The sequence below is a fragment of the Pecten maximus genome, chromosome 1 (assembly GCF_902652985.1).
Source record: "Pecten maximus chromosome 1, xPecMax1.1, whole genome shotgun sequence".
Lineage (NCBI taxonomy): Eukaryota > Metazoa > Mollusca > Bivalvia > Pectinida > Pectinidae > Pecten > Pecten maximus.
Window position 1 is genome coordinate 55,855,669 of NC_047015.1, and position 17,523 is coordinate 55,873,191.

The 17,523-nt window shown below is 34.6% G+C and overlaps 1 protein-coding gene across 1 annotated transcript in view; it reads left to right on the forward strand.

Moving 5' to 3' along the window:
• The first annotated feature begins 11,700 nt into the window (after positions 1-11,700).
• The window catches only part of LOC117338615, an 82,168-nt gene continuing 76,345 nt past the window's right edge, over positions 11,701-17,523 (forward strand). The window contains 1 exon segment of the mRNA XM_033899976.1: positions 11,701-11,843. The gene's annotated coding sequence lies outside the window, so the exon portion shown is untranslated.

The following is a 17,523-nucleotide window of genomic DNA, read 5'->3' on the forward strand; positions in this document are numbered from 1 at the left end:
TCCATGGTCGGGTTTGCTGTGGCATAGCCAGACATACCCCCTTACTCCTGTGCACCACAAATTTCTGTCGATTTTTAATCGAATTCAAATTACTATCAAAAACTTTTACAAAGTGCTAATGAGTTAATTAAAAAGCTACGGAGACTGTTCACTGGACTTGCAAGCGGAAAAGCAGGATGGATATACAGTATTTTTATATATTAAGTATCCACTTTCAACAAGTTTTGCTACACACCAGGTTTGGTCTTCTGCCTGTGATAAAAAGGATTTATCACAATTACTGTTTTGCTTCAAATTTAATTAATTCTACATTTTGACCTATGATGTCATGACTTTTTGCATTTGAACTGAATATATGGATAATGTAAGGGATACTAGCTTCCGGATAACATTGGATACATAATTACACAGAGAATTGGAGACATAGCTGTTGACCAGACCAGACCAAATTCACTGCAGGGGTATATCGAATTACTTGGAACACAAACTGGGTGAAAAGTTCTTGAATATTGTTGTTTGGCCTTGAAGAGCCTTGGATTTATGTTTGATCATGAAAAATCTTCAGCGACAGTCTAGCCCTGGAATTTTTCTAGATTGCCTTGAAAAGCCTTCCATTTATGTGCGACCTTGAAATAACGCAGTCCAAGTCTGAAAAATTCTTGAATTTTGCTGTGTTGTTTTACAAAACTTTGACTTTAAATTTGAGTTTAAAAGCCTTAATCTTGAGTCCAGGTTTTTAGCCCTGGAAAAAAACTTTTGCTTGACCTTAAAAAGTCAAGAATTTACTTTTTACCAGGAAAAGACTTGAATTTACATTTGACCTTGAAAGTCCTCGAATTTTACTGATGCCTTGAAAACACTTGAATTTATATTTGACCTTAAAAGTGTATTTATGACAAAGAGACTTGTTTTGTGGTAAAGAAGGGAAAACATCGTAATTAAAAAAAAAAAAAAATACATTATTACAGAAAAAACCTAATTCATAACATTTTTTTTTTTTTTTAATTCTAGTAATTATATTTATTTATTAAACAACTAAGAAACTTTCTGGATTAACTTTTATTAAATGGCAATTGTTTAAGAACATGAAACATTTATTTTATGCGATCTTGCCTTTTAAGTCGACTATTACCTTAACTTCTTTAGTCAGTTCACATGATGATGTAACGGAAAAGAAACACGCCCACATCAAACATAATCCGGAATTTAGGGTGATGTTCCAGATTTACGACTTGTCCATTAGTATGTGATGTACATCCTCTACCTTGTACGTCTGCATGTTTGTACCATATCACGATTCAAGCTTAGTGAGGTGAGCGTAACCTTGGTTACCTTTCATACCTGTTCATCATTACCTTAACAAAAATCTTCACAATATGCAGGTATATATTTTCAGCACAGGTGAGTTTTTGTCGTTATGATATCCACAAATCGGTAAATTTTGTTTTTTAGACAAAATACAATGGGTATTTTAAAATCAATTAATATGTTTTTGTCTCTGCACTTGAAGAAATTGTATGTGTGATTTTGAATTCCGTTGGATATGAAAACTTCATTAATGCCAGATTCAAGTTAAAGCTAATCTGGGTGTGGAATATTGTTGGAAGTAAACCCACCAAACAGCTATGAATGATAAAGGCATATAATTTAAGATATATCCTCACAAAAATATCGTCCGTTTTAATTAATATACGTATAACTTATGTTTAATGAAAAGTATGTGTGTGAAAGTCGTCAATAGCTGTAACTATGATTATGAGAGAGAAAATAAAACAATGGGAGATATTTCTTAATTCATTCATTCAACTTGAGGGTTCGTTCCCTGTAAATTGGTCAATTTTTTTCCACGTGAATACCATAGACCCTATGACTTAATGGGAAATTCCCTGAGGTAGTTATTTTCCTTTTATTCTGTGATCATTAAATCCTGTTTAGTTTCCGTCGTCCGTCCGGCTATAAATTACCGTCGTTCGTCCGTCTATAGATTACCGTCGTCCGTCCGTCTATGAATAACCGTCGTCCGTACGGCTATAAATTACTGTCGTCCGTCCGTCTATAGAACACCGTCGTCCGTCCGTCTATAGATTACCGTCGTCCGTCCGGCTATAAATTACCGTCGTCCGTCCGGCTATAAATTACCGTCGTCCGTCCGTCTATAGAACACCGTCGTCCGTCCGGCTATAAATCAATGCAATTATTCACCAGAAAAATGTCAAACAATTGAGAAATCTTAGTAGGTATTTAGTTAGGCTATTTCTGAAAGGATGTCTTTAATTTATATTTTAGCATCCGTGTATGTTCCAGCTTTGCGCCACTGATCTGTGTTGACAACATTGCTATTATCTTGTAGTTTACTAGTTATTCTTCGCCATCTTACATCAATGGGTTGCAATATTAACTTGTATAGCTATGCTGTAACTCCTAGGCTATGCTATGTCTTGCATTTGGAAATAAAGATTAGGTGTTGTCCCCCTCGGCATATTGCATATTAAGGTTCCGCAAGAAAATACATGTAATTATCTTTATTTTGTCAAAAAAAAAAAGAAAAAAAAAAAACGTTATGATATTGTTTACTAGATTATATAATATTTAAAAAGTACATACGCAAGATATATTTGTTTTGAAATAAAGAGTGGATCAACAATGAAAACAAGGGAGACAAATCTTACACATTTGTTAAGATTCTTTAAGTTACCCGAGAGTCGTGTGTCGTAATAGTTAATGATAATCTAAACAATTTGTTTTTAATATTCCTGGACATGATGAAAGGAAATTGCATTTAAAGAGGTGAATTAAAATCCATCAATATTTGCGAGTTACATGTGTGTATGAGTTCTCGTATTTGTGAGGTACAGGTAAATATATAAAGAGCCTGTATTTGTGAGGTACAGGTAAATATATAAAGAACCTGTATTTGTGAGGTACCTGTATTCGAAAGGTACATGTACCCGTATATATGAAGTACCTATATTTGTAAAGAACCTGTATTTGTGAGATTCCTGTATTCGAATGGTACATGTACCCGTGTTTATGAAGTACCTATATTTGTAAAGAACCTGTATTTGTGAGGTACCCGTATCTATGAAGTACCTATATTTGTAAAGAACCTGTATTTGTGAGGTTCCTGTATTTGTAAAGTAATTGTATCGGAAATGTACATGTACCTGTATTTATGAAGTACTTATATGTGTTAAGTACCTGTTTTTGTGAGGTACATGTATTTGTTAAGTACCTGTATTTATAAAGTACTGTTTGTGAGGGACATGTATTCGGAAGATACATGCACTTTTATTTGTGAAGTACCCGCATTCGAAAGGTACATGTACCTGCATTTATGAAGTACCTATATTTGTAAAGAACCTGTATTTGTGAGGTTCCTGTATTTGTTAGATAATTGTATCAGAAAGGTATTTGTGAGGTATATGTATTTGTGAAGTACCTGCACTCAAAATGTACATGTACCTGTATTTGTGAAGTACCCGTATTTGTGAAGTACCCGTATTACTGAAGTACCCGTATTACTGTAGTACCTGTATTTGTGAAGTACCCGTATTTGTGAAGTACCCGTATTACTGAAGTACCTGTATTTGTGAAGTACCCGTATTTGTGAAGTACCCGTATTACTGAAGTACCCGTATTACTGAAGTACCTGTATTTGTGAAGTACCCAATGGTCAAAGTCACTTTTAAACTTCACGTGTACATAGACATATGCTTTATATGGACACATCTTATATTGTATGATGGATCAAAGGTCAAGGCCATCGCTTCGAAAAAAAAACGCTTTTTAGTGATTATTTTGATGAACAGACCTTGATTAAACTTTACAGGTATTTTCACTATTAACATGCTAGGACAAGTTGAGATATCGACATGGTCAGATATGGATTATAAAGGTCACAGTTTCCAACAAATGAAAGAATTTCGGCGCGAAATTATTTACAGACATACATAATTTTGCGATTGGAAAAATCCCCACGGCAAGTGCTAATACGCATGAGAGTGTTTACAAGAAAAGTTCTACTTCAGCAAAAATACAATCTCACTTGAATGTTTGTATCGAAACAACCCAATTTCGAGAAATCTGTGCACAAGTGTCGACAAACCGTGAAAGACAGGTCGCTGAGAACGGTCTCAATTGACAGACAGATACCGTTTTTCGGCATAACCGTATACTTTTTTTAGCGGTAAAATGCAGAATGAATCTTTTCAAATGACACATTAATAAAATTATATTCCCGATTCAAATGCAGTCTTATTATCACCAAAAATGATTCAAACTTATATAATTTTGTTATCCGTGCTGAAACGCATTAGATCGTTAATTAATTCAGAGACTTATATACTAGAGTATACAGATCTCTGATTTATTTCACCAGCAGTTTTAAATTATAACCACCAGCATTAAAACTATGCCGTTTATCTTTTTTTTTAAGATATGTCTTGTTAACTTGGTAAATATGATTCAAACTGTCGCTAGGCTTCATGCATCGTCGTTTAAAAAAGCAAAGGAGAGCATCGTATCGTATTTAACACATAGGGGCCCGAGAATGTGTTACAGTTTACGTGTATTTGGACCTTTCCCAATGTGTAGAGCACATTTTCAATTTTCATTTATTGGGGGGGAGGTTAGATATTAAAATTCGGTAAAATTGAAACAATTTTTTACCGAATTTTAATCTAGCCACCAAAACGCAATAGAAAAGGTCAAATACACGTAGACTGTAACAAATGCTCGGTACAGCTGTGATATTGAACACCATCGACTGGCGAAGATGGGCTTCGTGAATCTCTTGTAGGTAGCTTCAAAAATATGACGTCACCAGCACTTCGTTATCAGCTTCATAACCATGAAACTCGAGTAGGAAACGAACTGTATACTAACTATAGTTCATATCTATCGCAAATGCTTATATATTGGGTGTTGGCCACCTGTCTCTAAAATATTAAAATTGTAAATTAAATTGAGGTTGATGAGTGCGGTCTGGAGGGTATGTCTGGTTATAAAGTTTTAAACTAGGGGGAGATAATCTAATATGAATTAAGTGGAGCAATTCTAACAAAAGATATAGTGGCCTGTCTAAAACTTGACACAAAATCCGTTTTTCATATATTGGTATTAATACTTCAACTGCATACGGTGATATTGTGTAAAGTATTATCGAGGATTAATTGGTTATAACATCTTACTTAATTATTAAATTTTAATTGATTATTAAATCAAATCTTAATTAATTAGTAGATATGAATTGATTATTAAATCAAATCTTAATTAATTATTAAATTTTAATTGATTATTAAATCAAATCTTAATTAATTATTAAATCTTAATTGATTATTAAATGAAATGTTATAAGATATTCACCAGGTGCAACGCATTTTAAAGCTCCCGGAGTCGAATTCCAGGAGAGCTATTGCTAACCTCAGCGTTGTCCATAGACATATAGGTTTAAGTTTATGGCAATAAAAATGAGGATACCATCTTAGGTATTTGACACGTGTGTTCCTTGTGACACGACCTTTCTAATAGTATGTACTACTTTTGTGAACCTGCTGACCTTGACCATGACCTTTGACCTACTTTTCAAAAAAAAAAACAAAAAAAATCCGAATTCCAACCCACTCGTCGAGCTATTCTGTATATATGTTGTCTCCTGACAACTTTTGTTTTTAATTCCTCTAGGTTTTAGAACCCAGACACCTGTGTTTGTAAGATATTTATATATGTGTATTAATTAACGTCAATATTGATCCTACCGTTACACATCTGCCTTGTCTGCCGGTAGGGGGCTCTAGTACAGCGAGTTCATCTTACATCATTGGCAATTGACACCCTATTTGTGTATTATAACCATTGTGTACCTGTAATCAGACAGACTCCAGTCTATTTACAAGGGAATCACATAAAAAAACTACTTCATTATTGGCTAAAATTGAGCGTTCATTTTGAAATACGACCAAACAAGAAATGCCTGCATGAATTGGTACAAACACTGATAAAATATGTCTGAAACCAGATTCCCTTTTACTCTGAAGTGTTGAACGTTCTGCCGAGAAGGCAGAATGTTTGTGAGATACAAGACGGTATGCGCAACCTGACAAACACACATACCAGGGGGCCATGATGCTCCTCTATACACCGCTATACCTACCACTGAGGAACGGGGGTCGGCACGAAGAAAATAGTGCTACTTTCCCCCCCTGTGTGTGAGCACTTGAAAAGCTCTGTATATTATTTGCTACTTGCCAAATATGACAAGATCTTCAACATGAAACTTCAGAGAATCTTTTGTGATACTGTCAGCTGGGTACTTTTTTTGCCCGACTAAAAATCTTAGCTAGATTTCTAGGGAACGTAAACTGTGCGTCTGACTTTCTAGAGGAACAAGTTAAAAAAAATAATTCGCAACTTGGAGCTGAATTTGGGGACTCAAGTAGTTCGATGGGGTGAGTATTATGCTAACATTTGTTTGTTGCAGAGATTTTTTATGAGTTCTGGTTAAGCCTCCCTGCATGTTCCCGGGTTTAATTTGATTGGATGATCACTGAGCCTAATAACTATTTGAACTTAAAAGCCGTGTCCCATTACGACTGTGTGTGTAGTTTCATAATTCATGTTTACATCCGTCTAATTGGTGCTCTGCCCAGAAATCTTAAGGTGCAATTAATAAAATACCAGCACGAACCGTCTGACTAGCATCCAACCGGCAATGTGGACACCTGGCAAACGTTTAGAAAATAACCATGCATACTCCTGTTTACATATCGTAGCCAACCTACACCAAGGATTGATTTAATGTTATTGTTCATTGATTGTATTATTAACGTAATTAAACACTGAAATTAATTAATTAATCGATTTAATTATATTTCCACATACTCTGCATTGTCACTATATAACATACACCAATGATATGATATGCGAAAAATCGTAAAGGTTAGAAATTAGAACTCGGATAAAAACAGAAATTGATATAAAAACTCTGTAATTATATGGAATAAGTTATGAAAAACCAATTATTATTAAGAAAATATTTTATTTTTACTGATTATACTGCAAAAAAAAAAAAGATTAATTACATGTGTTAATAATAACCTCAGATCAGTGCTCAAAAATAAAAATAATAATAAACAATTAAATCAGCATTAACAATCAAATCAGTAATTAACAAATCAGTAATTAATCCAATTACATGCTTTCTAAAACAGTCTGAGGACAAACAAATGTACAATGTTTAAGAAGATAATGACTTTATGATAAATCTTTGAAAAGTGAAAAAAAAGTATGTCTTTTGGTGTTTTTTGTATGTGACTGTGACCTTATATATTTATGATGTACACTTGATGATTGTTATTTAATAAAATATTTGTATATTTGCCTCTGAAGTTAGGTATATAAGAAAAATCAAAATAAATCCAAGATACTGCAAGGCCTTTAAGCACTCTTCAGCTTCTTCAGGTGGAATCAGTCTTGGAGTTTTTTCTTACATTTATCCTTCACAAGGACTTAGTAAATTTTATCTATATACACACACATACACACACACACACACACAAATATATATAATAAAAATAAAAACTCTATTGCCTGTCTTTAGTACTTTCGTCGCATCTCGGCGATTCTTCGGACTGATTTATTCATAGCGATGGAATTAATATTTACTAAATTAACGTCACAACAAATAAATAGTTATATATATATATAAAAAAACTAAAAGACAAACTTTCTAGCGCTTTCAAAGCTATTGTTGTTCTTCAGGACTTTTGTTTTTTTATATATCCAACTCTACATGGAAACAAACATTTTTCTTGAGATATATTCTAACTTCCTGTCGACCTTCGGGAATTACCCCTCTTTACATCATATTTGACACCTTTTGACCTCTCAGGGTCTTATAATTGCACTAGATTTACCTTCAAACAATTTTGAAATAAAGACACACACAAAAGACATTTATGGGACATTTTTATTATCATTTAGGCATTTTTTTATTTTGCCAGAAACATGTTTTCCTCCTAAATACAGCTCTGCACTGTCTACTGACCATGGAGAGCTTGGCTTGACTGACAGATTTATGCTTGATTTGTTCTTAAGTAGCTTCCTAATAATACACATACGTCCAGTGTTAACTGAATGTATTTAATGAATATGTAGAATACAATACATTGGCTTGTTAAAAAGTATGTGTTTATCATGAATAAGTATGCTTAATTAATTAACAGTCAAAATTGTGTGATTTATTCTGATACCATACATACAGGTACTAAGGTATGAAAGAGCATACAATTGTAAGCGTACATGGGTTCTAATCATATAAATGTATGGTATTTCTTTTCTAGATATTTTGCAGTGTGGAAATTATATAGGTTTTGTTTGTTATCTGGTAAATATACACAAGTATACAGAGTTTGTCTTTATGGTCACTATATACAGGTTTGTCTGTATGGTTACTATATACAGGTTTGTCTTTATTGTCACTATATACAGGTTTGTCTGTATGGTCTCTATATGCAGTTTGTCTGTATGGTAACTCCATAAAGGATTGTCTGTATGGTCTCATTATATGTGTTTGTCTGTTTTGTCACTGTGTGCAGGTTTTCTGTATGGTCAAAATAAACAGGTTTGCCTGTATGGTCACTGTAAACAGGTTGGTCTGTATGGTCACAATAAACAGGTTTTCTGTATGGTCACGATAAACAGGTTTGTAGATATGGTAACTGTATTAAGGTTTTCTGTATGGTCAAAATAAACAGGTTTGTATGTGTAGTTACTGAATTCAGGTTTTCTGTATGGTCAAAATAAACAGGTTTGTCTGTATGGTCACACTAAACAGGTTTGTATGTATGGTCACTGTAAACAGGTTTTCTGTATGGTTACAATAAACAGGTTTGTATGTATGGTCACTGTAAACAGGTTTTCTGTATGGTTACAATAAACAGGTTTGCCTGTATGGTCACTGTAAACAGGTTGGTCTGTATGGTAACAATAAACAGGTTTGTCTGTATGGTCACTATATACTAGTTTGTCTGTAACGTCACTATAAACAGGTGTGTCATATGGTCACAGTAAACAGGTTTACCTGTAAGGTCACTATATACAGGCTTGTCTGTTTTGTAATTATGTACAGGTTTGTGTGTATGGTCACTGTAAACAGGTTTGTATGTTTGGTTGCTGTATACAGGTTTTCTGTATGGTCACAATAAACAGGTTTGTAGATATGGTCACTGTATTCAGGTTTGATGTATGGTCAAAATAAACATGTTTGTATGGTCACAGTAAACAGGTTTACCTGTTAGGTCACTATATACAGGCTTGTCTGTTTTGTAACTATGTACAGGTTTGTGTGTATGGTCACTGTAAACAGGTTTGTATGTTTGGTTACTGTATACAGGTTTTCTGTATTGTCAAAATAAACAGATGTGCATGTATGGTCACAATAAACAGGTTTTCTGTATGGTCACAATAAACAGGTTTGTAGATATGGTCACTGTAAACAGGTTCATCTGTATGGTCACTGTAAACAGGTTCATCTGTATGGTCACTGTAAACAGGTTCATCTGTATGGTCACTGTAAACAGGTTCATCTGTATGGTCACTGTAAACAGGTTCATCTGTATGGTCACTATAAATAGCTTTGTCTGTATGGTCACTATAAATAGTTTTGTCTGTATGGTCACTATAAATAGTTTTGTCTGTATGGTCACTGTAAACAGGTTTATCTGTATGGTCACTATAAACAGGTTTGTCTGTATGGTCACTGTAAACAGGTTTGTCTGTATGGTCACTGTAAACAGGTTCATCTGTATGGTCACTATAAATAGCTTTGTCTGTATGGTCACTATAAATAGTTTTGTCTGTATGGTCACTATAAATAGTTTTGTCTGTATGGTCACTGTAAACAGGTTCATCTGTATGGTCACTATAAACAGGTTTGTCTGTATGGTCACTGTAAACAGGTTCGTCTGTATGGTCACTGTAAACAGGTTCATCTGTATGGTCACTATAAATAGCTTTGTCTGTATGGTCACTATAAATAGTTTTGTCTGTATGGTCACTGTAAACAGGTTCATCTGTATGGTCACTATAAACAGGTTTGTCTGTATGGTCACTGTAAACAGGTTCGTCTGTATGGTCACTGTAAACAGGTTCATCTGTATGGTCACTATAAATAGCTTTGTCTGTATGGTCACTATAAATAGTTTTGTCTGTATGGTCACTATAAATAGTTTTGTCTGTATGGTCACTGTAAACAGGTTCATCTGTATGGTCACTATAAACAGGTTCATCTGTATGGTCACTGTAAACAGGTTTGTCTGTATGGTCACTATAAATAGGTTCATCTGTATGGTTCACTGTAAACAGGTTTGTCTGTATGGTCATTGTAAAGTGATTCACAAATAACCTTCTCCCCAAACTTTTACACGTTGGGAGTGGGCTTATTTGAGCATACCTCTCTAGACTTTAACACTATTGGAGGGCTCTTATTTGGGGATGAACAGTATTATTTTAATATATCAATAAAAAGACATTAAATAATTGAAGGAAATATTTTAAATGTAATTTAGAGAGATTTATTTAAACATTCGATACATCTGTGACTTTCAAAAAATCATTTTTCTGTGGGAATCAGTTCGTTTGCTCATTCAACAAACACTGGATTTTGCATGGAAAATTCTGTGCTAAGTAGTAACAAGGAATTTGGGTTGACAAATTAGAATTTAACATTATTCTGTTACGTATGTAAAATATTAAGATTAAGAAATTCCAGGAATAAAAGTTCTCCGACTGACCTTATGCTGCAGTACACCTAATTGGAAATGTAGATATGGATCCCGTTATTTAAAGAGGAGAAACATTCCTCAAATAGTGTACGGTACCCAAAAATGTGAGCGTGTGTGACTTGCATTGAATCAGAATGTAAACTCCATGCGATGATAGTATACTCCAGAGCACAGCTGGTTACAAAGGGTATCTGGTATTAATCAAAGAGGTCTACATTACCATCTCTGGTCAGATGAATTATCTCCCTTTCTTGTTCTAAACACATTCCTGGCTAATGACCTCTCCCCCCCTCTTCTCTCCTCCCATCTACATAGCAAGCTGCCACCCCTCTGTTATCACAGTGGGATCCACTTTGCTCACATCTGGAAGGAACCACTGTGGTATTTAGGGTGAACAGGGTTGGGGAGAATGACTTTTTAGTTTGTTTGAGTTGAGGGTTGTAGGGGGATTCAGTATGATTTGTATATAACACTTAACATTCTACATCTATATTAAAACATGCTTAATATATAAGATTTTCTTCAATTACATATAAAAAAAAGATAATCAGTAAGAAAATAAATGATATTTTCCCATTCACAACTGCTATCATGTTTAATTGGAAAAAAAAATATTAAGAGATGCATGGATCTAGTTAATTCTTTTTTTCCTTTTTAATCTGAAAGATTAAACTATTATTTTTGACTCTGCATCTACTAATTTAATGGGTCTGAATTTCCAACACATCCAGTTTTTTTTATACATCACATAGATAATCGAGAAATGATTTTGAATAGTGACTATCTATGAGAGGGTCTTGGTGCTTGGAAGTCTGTGTGCCTTATGTGTGATGATAGCCATGATCTTCTGAAGGCTGGGGTTGAGTGTGGAGCCAGGCAGGGGAACTGTTTCAGAGGCTGAAGTGTCAGATTTCATTTAGCCTCTCTCTAAACAGTAGGTCTCTCTCTCCTCCCAGTACCTCAGCTGTCTGCTTCAGGGCCTCCAAGCCCATCCTGTCTTTTCGAATTTATGACACCCCAACTGTCATTGGAGTGACCAGGGCACCACCCAAGGGACTGAAGGTGAGTTCTCTGTACTGAAATCCCCCAGGGGTGGGGGAGAAAATGAGGGGGGTCAGGGGAAGATGAGGGATGGGCTGTATTTATAGTGGAGTCAGGAATGTTGTGAGTTGTACAAGTATTGTGTGTGTATATATGTGTCATACCTGGCAGTTTTATGTACAAGTATTGGATGTCTGTGTGTACATTTTTTTGTAGTGTATGGTATATAGGGGTCATACTCGTCAAAAGAGCTCTTATACACCTGTATTATAGGGAGGTGGTGTACCACGGTGTGTGTTTAGAGAATACACTTTTATAATTACTTAGGTACACATATTTCATATCTATGTGTGTGTTTTTTGGGTGAATTCGTGCCAGTATATACTTTTCCCATTGTACATGTGTGTGTATGTTTGCAGAGTTAATACACATGTCCTAATATTTGTGCTGTAAGTACATGTGTCATGCATGTGTTATATTACATAAGTGTCATATTATACACATGTTATATATTAAACATATGTGTCATATTACACATGTCAAATATCAAACATATACTTTTATACGTTATGTAATACACATGTATACTGGTATATATGTGTCATCAATTACATATGTGTACAATTACATATGTGTTATATATCACACATGTGTCATATATCACACATGTGTCATATATCACACATATGCTTTTATACATTACGTAATACACATGTTTACTGGTATATATGTGTCATCAATTACATATGTGTACAATTACATATGTGTTATATATCACACATGTGACATATATCACACATATACTTTATACGTTATGTAATACACATGTTTACTGGTATATATGTGTCATCACATACATATGTGTACAATTAAATATGTGTTATATATCACACATGTGACATATATCAAACATATACTTTTATACGTTATGTAATACACATGTATACTGGTATATATGTGTCATCAATTACATATGTGTACAATTACATATGTGTTATATATCACACATGTGTCATATATCACACATATGCTTTTATACATTACGTAATACACATGTTTACTGGTATATATGTGTCATCAATTACATATGTGTACAATTACATATGTGTTATATATCACACATGTGACATATATCACACATATACTTTATACGTTATGTAATACACATGTTTACTGGTACATATGTGTACAATTACATATGTGTTATATAATACACATATGTCAAATATTACACGTGTAGTTCTGTGATATATTATACTGTGTGTGTCAGATAGTACATTTGTACTCTTATGCATGTGTTATAATGCTTCAACCATTACACATATGTTGTATGTGAAGTTTAAAACTGTTTTATGATTTCTCAAAAGTATTGCATAGATTCAGATGCTGACACAAGTGTCTGTGTAAATATTCAACTATATTGATTTTATCAACAAATTCAAAACTTTAATTTTCGTCATAATTAAACCTTCAGGCACATAGCAAATCAAAGTATCTAAAAACTTTTAAGAAGTCTTCCATTGACACTATTGTAAGTGAACAATCTCCAATGGACATTCTTAGAAAATAGACAAAAACTCAAAATAGAAACAAAACAGAACTCAAACCTGTGATCTCCAAACTCGTGACAGATACTCTAACAATTTGAGTCACCTGACCACCGGCTTTAAGCTCAGTCCAGTTTCACAACATTTTCGTATTCTTCTTATGATCCGCAAAAGCTCCGACAGTCAGAGCGCCGGCCACGTAGTCTCAGGTGAAGATCCGAGGTACATGGTTCGACACACCCTACCCGTGTCAGTTTGTGTTTCTCAAGAAGCTGAGAAACGGGCCAGTCTGTGCTGTCATGGTTGTGTCCTTGGGCAAGACACTTTACTCTAATTGCTCTGGATGGCATATGACGTGCCTCCCATATGTTGTTCAGTGAGGTATTCACTAACTACTACAAGGAGACCCCGCCTCAAAATGACCCTGGCTCTTCATGGGGCGATAAGCTCAGCAAACAAAAAAACAGTCTTACAATCCTTCAGCAATTAGACTTTAACCTCAAAGACACACACAAGACCTATACCATCTTCCGTGCAAATTTTAGCTGAATGCAAAATGTAAGAGGAGAATAAGAATACAATTAGACTGGCACTTGGTTATGTTACCTCCAAATTCTAGATGGAAGCTCAAACCAATTAAGCTATCTGGTCATCGGTGTCCAGCACCGTCCAGTTCCAATAAAAAAGTATACACTTAATTTCCTTTCACTAGAGATTCACCAAAATCTGATCCTCGCTATTTCTCATTCTGTCCAGAGAAAATTAAGAAACAATTGACAGTAGTAGGATAAATATTGGGAATTAGGTCAAGCCAAAAGGGCGCTGTGATGAGATTTCTAGTATCAATTTCAGAGGTCTTGTAAGCTGTCCTTCTGAGTTATCTCCCCTGGCAGAGTAATTACAGTGTGAAAGATTATATGTAAATGTTGGATCAATTTCATCAACAGATTATTTGTTTTCCCTGGAAATGAGAATTTTCCCTATCTTCCTCAGACAGACCTTTTACAAAAAGATATCTTTTAACTCTGAATATGATATTAGTAAATTATCTAAGAATTAAAAAAAAAAAAAAAATTTAATTCAATAAATAATCTAATAATTATATAAAGAAACAATCTTTTCAATAAATGTTCAGGTATTATAATATTATAATGTTATACAGTAAATATTCATCCACTGTTCTGTTAATTAAAAATAACAGCTTTAAATATGGCTTGTTAACTACCCCATAATAGATAGGTGGTTCTTTATGCTTTTGCTTTACAGGTATTGAGTTACTGACTCAGAATTTTACCGTTTTTTAAATTTTTTTTTCCTTTCAAAAATTTATCCAAATACAGGGAAAACAGTGACTAATGAGTCGAAAGAAGAAATGTTCACATGTTAAAATATCTGGATTTTCCTCTGTTGGAATAAATTCTGCAGCTACTGTTGACCAGATTTTCATTATAGAATTAAATTATTGATGTAAAATTAATGAAAAATTATTGTTAACCTCAAATCATCTACAAAAAACATTGTTTTTGCTTTCGGTTTATTTCTCTATTGTTTGACTCTGACAAATGACCCAGGGAACTAGAATCTAAGGAAATAGATTCTTTAATGAAGCAAGTCTCATTGAAAGATCAAAGAGGCAAGTATATCAACCAAATTTAATTGGACAGTGTTGATGGGATTAGTTTATTTAATGGATTTTCAGACCAGGATTTAATGGATTATAATTGATCAATGGATTGATTGATGAATTGTTCACAATTTCTGTGGTATGATGGATAATGTAAATGGATTATTGGAGCAAGGAATCCTGGATTAGTGAAAAATTAATGGACTTAACTAATGGACTTCTGATTACAATTAAAAGATGTGGAACCAAATCCTGTTTGAAATACAGTGGTATGATGGATAACGTAAATGGATCATTGGAGCAAGGAATCCTAGATTAGTGAAAAATAATGGACTTAAATTAATGGACTTTCTGATTACAATTAAAAAATGTGGAACCAAATCCTGTTTGAAATACAGTGGTATGATGGATAAATGGATCATTGGAGCAAGGAATACAGTGGTATGATGGATAAATGGATCATTGGAGCAAGGAATACAGTGGTATGATGGATAAATGGATCATTGGAGCAAGGAATACAGTGGTATGATGGATAAATGGATCATTGGAGCAAGGACTTCCTGGATTAGTGAGAAATTAATGGACTTAAATTAATGGACTGCCTGATTACAATTAAAAAATGTGGAACCAAATTTAAATCCTGTTTGAAATACAGTGACATTATCTTTGAAAGGCTATTCAGTTTTATCCTTGTTGTGTCCATGTGGAAGGCACAATACCTAAATTCTCCAGATAGCTTACAATGGACTTCCTGTGTGTTGTTCAGCAAGATAGCCACCTTCCTCATCCTGGCCATTCCTGAGGTGAAAATCACAGCAGATGAGCAAACCTTTGAGAGATTACAGAAGATTATGAAACTTTTACAAATACAATGTACCAGGAATTAGGATTCATTTCTGAAATTTCTAACTGGTATATAGAAGACATTTACAACAGAGCAGATATGACGTGAATAATGTGTTTAAATTCAAAATGTATTTGAATTGTGTTTACAAAATTGAACATTAGTTTGAAAATAGTTTATGAAACTAACAGGTTTATTGTGTTATGATAATGCAATGAGGGCATCATATAACACCACTAATCCTCATTAACCCAGCCACCACTAATCCTCAATAACCTAGCCAACACTAGTCCTCATTAACCCAGCTACCACTAATCCTCATTAATCCAGTCACCACTAATCCTCATTAATCCAGTCACCAATAATCCTCATTAACCCAGCCACCACTAATCCTCATTAACCCAGCCACCACTAATCCTCATTAACCCAGCCACCACTAATCCTCATTAACCCAGCCACCACTAATCCTCATTAACCTAGCCGCCACTAATCCTCATTAACCCAGCCACCACTAATCTTAATTAACCCAGCCACCACTAATCCTCATTAACCTAGCCACCACTAATCCTCATTTCTCCAGCCACCACTAATCCTCATTAACCTAACCACCACTAATCCTCATTAACCTAACCACCACTAATCCTCATTAACCTAGCCACCACTAATCCTCATTATCACAGCCACCACTAATCCTCATTAACCCAGCCACCACTAATCCTCATTAACCCAGCCACCACTAATCTTAATTAACCCAGCCACCACTAATCCTCATTAACCTAGCCACCACTAATCCTCATTTCTCCAGCCATTACTAATCCTCATTAACCCAGCCATCATTAATCCTCATTAACCCAGCCACCACTAATCCTCATTAACCCAGCCACCACTAATCCTCATTAACCTAGCCACCACAAATCCTCATTTTCCAAGCAACGTCTTTCCTCATTTATATAGCCACCAATGAAAAAATCCCCATTTCATGATGAATTAAGGGAGTTTTTACTTTTTACTATCAATGAAGTTTGAGAAAAATATGAACAATTAATTCTAGTTTGGTTAGAATTATCAGTATGGGATGATACAATATGCACATGTTTGCCTTGACTGACCCCCTAAGTGAGGCAAAAAGGGGTCAAAATGACTGAAATACTTCAGTTCTCATGTGTCCTTTAAGGCCTATTGGCCTCTTGTTCTGTACTGCACTGTAATGAAGCTGCCGGGGCCCAGTGTCACTGCTAGGTGAACAAAGGTGGCTGGATTATCTACAGAGAATAAAAGTGGCTGGATTATCTACAGAATAAAGGTGGCTAGATTATCTACAGAGAATAAAGGTGGCTGGATTATCTACAGAGAATAAAGGTGGCTGGATTATCTACAGAGAATAAAGGTGACTGGATTATCTACAGAGAATAAAGGTGGCTGGATTATCTACAGAGAATAAAGGTGACTGGATTATCTACAGAGAATGAAGGTGACTGGATTATTTACAGAGGATGAAGGTGACTGGATTATCTACAGAGAATGAAGATGACTGGATTATCTACAGAGGATGAAGGTGACTGGATTATCTACAGAGAATAAAGGTGTCTGGATTATCTACAGAGAATAAAGGTGTCTGGATTATCTACAGAGAATAAAGGTGACTAGATTATCTACAGAGGATAAAGGTGATTGGATTATCTACAG